Raw genomic sequence first — 10,311 nt, forward strand, 5'->3', positions numbered from 1 at the left:
TCTCCTCTCTTCCCCTCTCTCCTGTCCTCCTCTTCCCCTCTCTCTTCTCCCCCTCCTTCATAATGTCTGGTTGCCATCCTGATCTCTTTCCTTGCTGTTGTGATTGCCCAAAATTCCCCTCCCTCCCTCTCCTTGTGCAGCTCTGGCAGGCCAGCCACAGCGCCGTTTGGTGAGTAGCCCTCTGCACGGCCAAAGAATGTGACTTTCTGTGAGGTGCTGTTGTGATTTTAAATCATTATGATAGTTAGTCATTTAAAGGAATGAGAGACAGAGAGAGCGGGAACGAGATGGAGGAAGAGGGGAGGGAGGAAGAGAGGAGGGATGAAGCATGGATGAGAAGGGAGGGAGGGAGGCCACGCTGTTCAGACTTCCTGACAACAACCAACAGATGGACCCGTCAATTCAAATCCCCAATTAGAGACTTCTATTCAGGCCTTATGTAAGAGGGCTGTCACTGGTACGTTAGCTGTATAGCTAAAAGGGTTACCATATTCTGTCACTGGTACGTTAGCTGTATAGCTAAAGAGGTTACCATATTCTGTCACTGGTACGTTAGCTTTAAAGCTAAAGAGGTTTACCATATTCTGTCACTGGTACGTTAGCTGTATAGCTAAAGAGGTTTACCATATTCTGTCACTGAGTACGTTAGCTGTATAGCTAAAGAGGGTTACCATATTCTGTCACTGAGTACGTTAGCTGTATAGCTAAAGAGGGTTACCATATTCTGTCACTGGTACGTTAGCTGTATAGCTAAAGAGGGTTACCATATTCTGTCACTGGTACGTTAGCTGTATAGCTAAAGAGGGTTACCATATTCTGTCACTGGTACGTTAGCTGTATAGCTAAAGAGGGTTACCATATTCTGTCACTGATACGTTAGCTGTATAGCTAAAGAGGTTTACCATATTCTGTCACTGGTACGTTAGCTGTATAGCTAAGGGTTACCATATTCTGTCACTGGTACGTTAGCTGTATAGCTAAAGAGGTTTACCATATTCTGTCACTGGTACGTTAGCTGTATAGCTAAAGAGGTTTACCATATTCTGTCACTGGTACGTTAGCTTTATAGCTAAAGAGGGTTACCATATTCTGTCACTGGTACGTTAGCTGTATAGCTAAAGAGGTTTACCATATTCTGTCACTGGTACGTTAGCTTTATAGCTAAAGAGGGTTACCATATTCTGTCACTGGTACGTTAGCTTTATAGCTCAAGAGGGTTACCATATTCTGGTACGTTAGCTGTATAGCTAAGAGGGTTACCATATTCTGTGACTGGTATGTGACAGGGTAGCCTGGTGGTTAGAGCGTTGGACTAGTAACCGAAAGGTTGCAAGTTCAAATCCCCTAGCTGACAAGGTACAAATCTGTCGTTCTGCCCCTGAACAAGGCAGTTAGCCCACTGTTCCTAGGCCGGCATTGAAAATAAGATTTTGTTCTTAACTGACTTGCCTAATAAAGGTAAAATAAAATAAATAAAAATGGTAGCTTTATAGCTAAAGAGGTTTACCATATTCTGGTACGTTAGCTTTATAGCTAAAGAGGGTTACCATATTCTGTCACTCTGTACAGTATCTAGCATCACATTGAGGCTGAATTATGGTGAAACATACAGTATAAATGACTGTAACATACAGTATAAATGATTATAACATACAGTATAAATGATTATAACATACAGTATAAATGATTATAACATACAGTATAAATGATTATAACATACAGTATAAATGATTATAACATACAGTATAAATGACTGTAACATACAGTATAAATGACTGTAACATACAGTATAAATGACTGTAACATACAGTATAAATGATTATAACATACAGTATAAATGACTAACATACAGTATAAATGATTGTAACATACAGTATAAATGATTGTAACATACAGTATAAATGATTATAACATACAGTATAAATGATTGTAACATACAGTATAAATGATTGTAACATACAGTATAAATGATTATAACATACAGTATAAATGATTGTAACATACAGTATAAATGATTATAACATACAGTATAAATGATTATAACATACAGTATAAATGATTGTAACATACAGTATAAATGACTGTAACATACAGTATAAATGATTATAACATACAGTATAAATGACTGTAACATACAGTATAAATGATTATAACATACAGTATAAATGGTTATAACATACAGTATAAATGATTGTAACATACAGTATAAATGATTGTAACATACAGTATAAATGATTATAACATACAGTATAAATGATTGTAACATACAGTATAAATGATTGTAACATACAGTATAAATGATTATAACATACAGTATAAATGGTTATAACATACAGTATAAATGATTGTAACATACAGTATAAATGATTGTAACATACAGTATAAATGATTGTAACATACAGTATAAATGATTGTAACATACAGTATAAATGATTGTAACATACAGTATAAATGATTATAACATACAGTATAAATGATTGTAACATACAGTATAAATGATTGTAACATACAGTATAAATGATTGTAACATACAGTATAAATGATTATAACATACAGTATAAATGATTATAACATACAGTATAAATGATTGTAACATACAGTATAAATGATTGTAACATACAGTATAAATGATTGTAACATACAGTATAAATGATTGTAACATACAGTATAAATGATTGTAACATACAGTATAAATGACTGTAACATACAGTATAAATGATTGTAACATACAGTATAAATGATTATAACATACAGTATAAATGATTGTAACATACAGTATAAATGATTATAACATACAGTATAAATGGTTATAACATACAGTATAAATGACTGTAACATACAGTATAAATGATTGTAACATACAGTATAAATGATTATAACATACAGTATAAATGATTGTAACATACAGTATAAATGATTGTAACATACAGTATAAATGATTATAACATACAGTATAAATGATTGTAACATACAGTATAAATGATTATAACATACAGTATAAATGATTATAACATGCAGTATAAATGACTGTAACATACAGTATAAATGACTAACATACAGTATAAATGACTAACATACAGTATAAATGACTGTAACATACAGTATAAATGATTATAACATACAGTATAAATGATTGTAACATACAGTATAAATGACTGTAACATACAGTATAAATGACTGTAACATACAGTATAAATGATTATAACATACAGTATAAATGACTGTAACATACAGTATAAATGACTGTAACATACAGTATAAATGACTGTAACATACAGTATAAATGACTGTAACATACAGTATAAATGACTGTAACATACAGTATAAATGACTGTAACATACAGTATACATGACTGTAACATACAGTATACATGACTGTAACATACAGTATACATGACTGTAACATACAGTATACATGACTGTAACATACAGTATAAATGATTATAACATACAGTATAAATGATTATAACATACAGTATAAATGATTATAACATACAGTATAAATGATTATAACATACAGTATAAATGATTATAACATACAGTATAAATGACTGTAACATACAGTATAAATGACTAACATACAGTATAAATGACTGTAACATACAGTATAAATGACTGTAACATACAGTATAAATGACTGTAACACCCCATCCTGTTGATAGAACCATATAGGGCCAAAGGTTGAACACGCGGAGCAACACTGATTCAGGCAACGGGTGAAATAACATGGGAAAAATGCTTGCTACGCTGCTCCCATTTTCAGCTATTTTCTTTCCCTGGCCTGTCTCTGTCTCTGTTTAAACCCTCTCTTCTCTTTCCCTGGCCTGTCTCTGTCTCTGTTTAAACCCTCTCTTCTCTTTCCCTGGCCTGTCTCTGTCTCTGTTTAAACCCTCTCTTCTCTTTCCCTGGCCTGTCTCTGTTCAGATGTTTAAACCCTCTCTTCTCTTTCCCTGGCCTGTCTCTGTCTCTGTTTAAACCCTCTCTTCTCTTTCCCTGGCCTGTCTCTGTCTCTGTCCAGATGTTTAAACCCTCTCTTCTCTTTCCCTGGCCTGTCTCTGTCTCTGTTCAGATGTTTAAACCCTCTCTTCTCTTTCCCTGGCCTGTCTCTGTCTCTGTCCAGATGTTTAAACCCTCTCTTCTCTTTCCCTGGCCTGTCTCTGTCTCTGTTTAAACCCTCTCTTCTCTTTCCCTGGCCTGTCTCTGTCTCTGTTCAGATGTTTAAACCCTCTCTTCTCTTTCCCTGGCCTGTCTCTGTCTCTGTTCAGATGTTTAAACCCTCTCTTCTCTTTCCCTGGCCTGTCTCTGTCCAGATGTTTAAACCCTCTCTTCTCTTTCCCTGGCCTGTCTCTGTTCAGATGTTTAAACCCTCTCTTCTCTTTCCCTGGCCTGTCTCTGTCTCTGTCCAGATGTTTAAACCCTCTCTTCTCTTTCCCTGGCCTGTCTCTGTCTCTGTTCAGATGTTTAAACCCTCTCTTCTCTTTCCCTGGCCTGTCTCTGTCCAGATGTTTAAACCCTCTCTTCTCTTTCCCTGGCCTGTCTCTGTCCAGATGTTTAAACCCTCTCTTCTCTTTCCCTGGCCTGTCTCTGTCTCTGTTCAGATGTTTAAACCCTCTCTTCTCTTTCCCTGGCCTGTCTCTGTCTCTGTTCAGATGTTTAAACCCTCTCTTCTCTTTCCCTGGCCTGTCTCTGTCTCTGTTCAGATGTTTAAACCCTCTCTTCTCTTTCCCTGGCCTGTCTCTGTCTCTGTTCAGATGTTTAAACCCTCTCTTCTCTTTCCCTGGCCTGTCTCTGTCTCTGTCCAGATGTTTAAACCCTCTCTTCTCTTTCCCTGGCCTGTCTCTGTCTCTGTTTAAACCCTCTCTTCTCTTTCCCTGGCCTGTCTCTGTCTCTGTTTAAACCCTCTCTTCTCTTTCCCTGGCCTGTCTCTGTTCAGATGTTTAAACCCTCTCTTCTCTTTCCCTGGCCTGCCTCTGTTCAGATGTTTAAACCCTCTCTTCTCTTTCCCTGGCCTGTCTCTGTCTCTGTCCAGATGTTTAAACCCTCTCTTCTCTTTCCCTGGCCTGCCTCTGTTCAGATGTTTAAACCCTCTCTTCTCTTTCCCTGGCCTGTCTCTGTCTCTGTTTAAACCCTCTCTTCTCTTTCCCTGGCCTGTCTCTGTTCAGATGTTTAAACCCTCTCTTCTCTGTCTCTGTCTCTGTCCAGATGTTTAAACCCTCTCTTCTCTTTCCCTGGCCTGTCTCTGTCTCTGTCCAGATGTTTAAACCCTCTCTTCTCTTTCCCTGGCCTGTCTCTGTCCAGATGTTTAAACCCTCTCTTCTCTTTCCCTGGCCTGTCTCTGTCTCTGTTTAAACCCTCTCTTCTCTTTCCCTGGCCTGTCTCTGTCCAGATGTTTAAACCCTCTCTTCTCTTTCCCTGGCCTGTCTCTGTCTCTGTTTAAACCCTCTCTTCTCTTTCCCTGGCCTGTCTCTGTTCAGATGTTTAAACCCTCTCTTCTCTTTCCCTGGCCTGTCTCTGTCTCTGTCCAGATGTTTAAACCCTCTCTTCTCTTTCCCTGGCCTGTCTCTGTCCAGATGTTTAAACCCTCTCTTCTCTTTCCCTGGCCTGTCTCTGTCTCTGTTTAAACCCTCTCTTCTCTTTCCCTGGCCTGTCTCTGTCTCTGTTCAGATGTTTAAACCCTCTCTTCTCTTTCCCTGGCCTGTCTCTGTTCAGATGTTTAAACCCTCTCTTCTCTTTCCCTGGCCTGTCTCTGTTCAGATGTTTAAACCCTCTCTTCTCTTTCCCTGGCCTGTCTCTGTTCAGATGTTTAAACCCTCTCTTCTCTTTCCCTGGCCTGTCTCTGTCTCTGTTTAAACCCTCTCTTCTCTTTCCCTGGCCTGTCTCTGTCCAGATGTTTAAACCCTCTCTTCTCTTTCCCTGGCCTGTCTCTGTTCAGATGTTTAAACCCTCTCTTCTCTTTCCCTGGCCTGTCTCTGTTCAGATGTTTAAACCCTCTCTTCTCTTTCCCTGGCCTGTCTCTGTTCAGATGTTTAAACCCTCTCTTCTCTTTCCCTGGCCTGTCTCTGTTCAGATGTTTAAACCCTCTCTTCTCTTTCCCTGTCTCTGTCTCTGTTCAGATGTTTAAACCCTCTCTTCTCTTTCCCTGGCCTGTCTCTGTTCAGATGTTTAAACCCTCTCTTCTCTTTCCCTGTCTCTGTCTCTGTCCAGATGTTTAAACCCTCTCTTCTCTTTCCCTGGCCTGTCTCTGTCCAGATGTTTAAACCCTCTCTTCTCTTTCCCTGGCCTGTCTCTGTTCAGATGTTTAAACCCTCTCTTCTCTTTCCCTGGCCTGTCTCTGTCTCTGTTCAGATGTTTAAACCCTCTCTTCTCTTTCCCTGGCCTGTCTCTGTCTCTGTTCAGATGTTTAAACCCTCTCTTCTCTTTCCCTGGCCTGTCTCTGTCTCTGTTCAGATGTTTAAACCCTCTCTTCTCTTTCCCTGGCCTGTCTCTGTTCAGATGTTTAAACCCTCTCTTCTCTTTCCCTGGCCTGTCTCTGTCCAGATGTTTAAACCCTCTCTTCTCTTTCCCTGGCCTGTCTCTGTCCAGATGTTTAAACCCTCTCTTCTCTTTCCCTGGCCTGTCTCTGTTCAGATGTTTAAACCCTCTCTTCTCTTTCCCTGGCCTGTCTCTGTCTCTGTTCAGATGTTTAAACCCTCTCTTCTCTTTCCCTGGCCTGTCTCTGTCTCTGTTCAGATGTTTAAACCCTCTCTTCTCTTTCCCTGGCCTGTCTCTGTTCAGATGTTTAAACCCTCTCTTCTCTTTCCCTGGCCTGTCTCTGTCTCTGTTCAGATGTTTAAACCCTCTCTTCTCTTTCCCTGGCCTGTCTCTGTTCAGATGTTTAAACCCTCTCTTCTCTTTCCCTGGCCTGTCTCTGTCTCTGTTCAGATGTTTAAACCCTCTCTTCTCTTTCCCTGGCCTGTCTCTGTCTCTGTTTAAACCCTCTCTTCTCTTTCCCTGGCCTGTCTCTGTCTCTGTTCAGATGTTTAAACCCTCTCTTCTCTTTCCCTGGCCTGAGTTATAGATCTGTCATTCTCATTGAAAGTCTAAGAAGTGTCAGATCTGTTCTATTCGTGCTATTGTGTTTCTGCTTCCCATTCTTCGGTTTGGTTTTTTGTGTCTTTTACTTTCGGTTTTGTTCACCAGCTGAAAATACTATATTTTTGGGGTTATTGAAAATATATTCCACTGCAGTTTAGATGGTACAATGACTCTCTACACTAGACGTGTTTGTTTTGTCATATAAACTGAAATTAGGGGAACTATTACAATTTTATCAAACCAGGAAATGGAGGAGTGATGTCTGTACGTTGCATATTTTAATGAATGGTTTCAACAGCTGCATGGAATTGGTTCTGATGAGGCGGCAGTTTGGAATGCAATGATGACACAATGGTTATGACTATCACATTCTGTTCAGATGTTCTAATTACCATGGAGACCAGGGTTACCATGCTCACTGTCTCTGTCTATATGAGGAGCTTGGAGACCAGGTTACCATGCTCACTGTCTCTGTCTATATGAGGAGCTTGGAGACCAGGGTTACCATGCTCACTGTCTCTGTCTATATGAGGAGCTTGGAGACCAGGGTTACCATGCTCACTGTCTCTGTCTATATGAGGAGCTTGGAGACCAGGGTTACCATGCTCACTGTCTCTGTCTATATGAGGAGCTTGGAGACCAGGGTTACCATGCTCACTGTCTCTGTCTATATGAGGAGCTTGGAGACCAGGGTTACCATGCTCACTGTCTCTGTCTATATGAGGAGCTTGGAGACCAGGTTACCATGCTCACTGTCTCTGTCTGTATGAGGAGCTTGGAGACCAGGGTTACCGTGCTCACTGTCTCTGTCTATATGTGGAGCTTGGAGACCAGGGTTACCATGCTCACTGTCTCTGTCTATATGAGGAGCTTGGAGACCAGGTTACCATGCTCACTGTCTCTGTCTATATGAGGAGCTTGGAGACCAGGTTACCATGCTCACTGTCTCTGTCTATATGAGGAGCTTGGAGACCAGGTTACCATGCTCACTGTCTCTGTCTGTATGAGGAGCTTGGAGACCAGGGTTACCATGCTCACTGTCTCTGTCTATATGAGGAGCTTGGAGACCAGGGTTACCATGCTCACTGTCTCTGTCTATATGAGGAGCTTGGAGACCAGGGTTACCATGCTCACTGTCTCTGTCTATATGAGGAGCTTGGAGACCAGGTTACCATGCTCACTGTCTCTGTCTATATGAGGAGCTTGGAGACCAGGGTTACCATGCTCACTGTCTCTGTCTATATGAGGAGCTTGGAGACCAGGGTTACCATGCTCACTGTCTCTGTCTATATGAGGAGCTTGGAGACCAGGTTACCATGCTCACTGTCTCTGTCTATATGAGGAGCTTGGAGACCAGGTTACCATGCTCACTGTCTCTGTCTATATGAGGAGCTTGGAGACCAGGTTACCATGCTCACTGTCTCTGTCTATATGAGGAGCTTGGAGACCAGGTTACCATGCTCACTGTCTCTGTCTGTATGAGGAGCTTGGAGACCAGGTTACCATGCTCACTGTCTCTGTCTATATGAGGAGCTTGGAGACCAGGTTACCATGCTCACTGTCTCTGTCTGTATGAGGAGCTTGGAGACCAGGGTTACCATGCTCACTGTCTCTGTCTATATGAGGAGCTTGGAGACCAGGTTACCATGCTCACTGTCTCTGTCTATATGAGGAGCTTGGAGACCAGGTTACCATGCTCACTGTCTCTGTCTGTATGAGGAGCTTGGAGACCAGGTTACCATGCTCACTGTCTCTGTCTATATGAGGAGCTTGGAGACCAGGTTACCATGCTCACTGTCTCTGTCTATATGAGGAGCTTGGAGACCAGGGTTACCATGCTCACTGTCTCTGTCTATATGAGGAGCTTGGAGACCAGGTTACCATGCTCACTGTCTCTGTCTGTATGAGGAGCTTGGAGACCAGGGTTACCGTGCTCACTGTCTCTGTCTATATGTGGAGCTTGGAGACCAGGGTTACCATGCTCACTGTCTCTGTCTATATGAGGAGCTTGGAGACCAGGTTACCATGCTCACTGTCTCTGTCTGTATGAGGAGCTTGGAGACCAGGGTTACCGTGCTCACTGTCTCTGTCTGTATGAGGAGCTTGGAGACCAGGGTTACCATGCTCACTGTCTCTGTCTGTATGAGGAGCTTGGAGACCAGGTTACCATGCTCACTGTCTCTGTTTATATGAGGAGCTTGGAGACCAGGGTTACCATGCTCACTGTCTCTGTCTCTCTGTCTATATGATAATATATATCATAATCTCATCCATCAGCCAGCTCACTGTCTATATGAGGAGCTTGTGTGTCGTAGTGTGTCGGTGGTTGGTTGATATGTACTGTAGAGGTTTAACCTAATGTTATCTCCCAGCCCAGAGGACTGTACTGTAGAGGTTTAAACTAATGTGATCTCCCAGCCCAGAGGACTGTACTGTAGAGGTTTAACCTAATGTTATCTCCCAGCCCAGAGGACTGTACTGTAGAGGTTTAAACTAATGTTATCTCCCCAGCCCAGAGGACTGTACTGTAGAGGTTTAAACTAATGTTATCTCCCCAGCCCAGAGGACTGTACTGTAGAGGTTTAAACTAATGTTATCTCCCCAGCCCAGAGGACTGTACTGTAGAGGTTTAAACTAATGTTATCTCCCCAGCCCAGAGGACTGTACTGTAGAGGTTTAAACTAATGTTATCTCCCCAGCCCAGAGGACTGTACTGTAGAGGTTTAAACTAATGTTATCTCCCCAGCCCAGAGGACTGTACTGTAGAGGTTTAACCTAATGTTATCTCCCCAGCCCAGAGGACTGTACTGTAGAGGTTTAAACTAATGTTATCTCCCCAGCCCAGAGGACTGTACTGTAGAGGTTTAAACTAATGTTATCTCCCCAGCCCAGAGGACTGTAATGTTGATATGGACAAGCCCGTCCTCAGGAAGTTTCAGTAAGTACGGTTATGGAGCGTCGTGTTGCATGATGGGAGGTGATCGACCTGCTTTGGAGCCTGCTGCTGCATTCTGGGAGCTAGGGGTCATGTGTGTTTTCCAAATGGCACCCTATTCCTATATAGTGGTACTACTATAGACCAGAGCCCTATTCCCTATATAGTGATACTACTATAGACCAGAGCCCTATTCCCTATATAGTGGTCCTACTATAGACCAGAGACCTATTTCCTATATAGTGGTATGACTATAGACCAGAGCCCTATTCTCTATATAGTGGTACTACTATAGACCAGAG

General features: G+C 41.7%; 2 long non-coding RNA genes across 46 annotated transcripts; both read left to right on the forward strand.

The window, feature by feature from the left end:
- The first annotated feature begins 326 nt into the window (after positions 1-326).
- Positions 327-5,163, forward strand: LOC127925399 (uncharacterized). 7 transcript variants are annotated; one of them, XR_008120792.1, is made up of 4 exons: positions 327-482; positions 713-896; positions 940-1,123; positions 1,170-5,163. It is a non-coding gene; the product is annotated as an uncharacterized LOC127925399 (long non-coding RNA). The 7 variants fall into 7 exon arrangements; XR_008120793.1 differs by having other exon boundaries at positions 1,216-5,163; XR_008120789.1 differs by having other exon boundaries at positions 940-1,031; positions 1,078-5,163.
- A 958-nt stretch (positions 5,164-6,121) lies between these two features.
- Positions 6,122-9,968, forward strand: LOC127925400 (uncharacterized). Of its 39 annotated transcripts, XR_008120822.1 has the most exons (6): positions 6,122-7,813; positions 7,909-8,572; positions 8,762-8,808; positions 8,856-8,950; positions 9,237-9,422; positions 9,561-9,688. It is a non-coding gene; the product is annotated as an uncharacterized LOC127925400 (long non-coding RNA). The 39 variants fall into 39 exon arrangements; XR_008120797.1 differs by adding an exon at positions 9,046-9,093 and having other exon boundaries at positions 7,909-8,950; XR_008120807.1 differs by having other exon boundaries at positions 7,909-8,808.
- The last annotated feature ends 343 nt before the right edge of the window (positions 9,969-10,311 follow it).

Source organism: Oncorhynchus keta, unplaced genomic scaffold (assembly GCF_023373465.1).
Source record: "Oncorhynchus keta strain PuntledgeMale-10-30-2019 unplaced genomic scaffold, Oket_V2 Un_contig_5534_pilon_pilon, whole genome shotgun sequence".
NCBI lineage: Eukaryota > Metazoa > Chordata > Actinopteri > Salmoniformes > Salmonidae > Oncorhynchus > Oncorhynchus keta.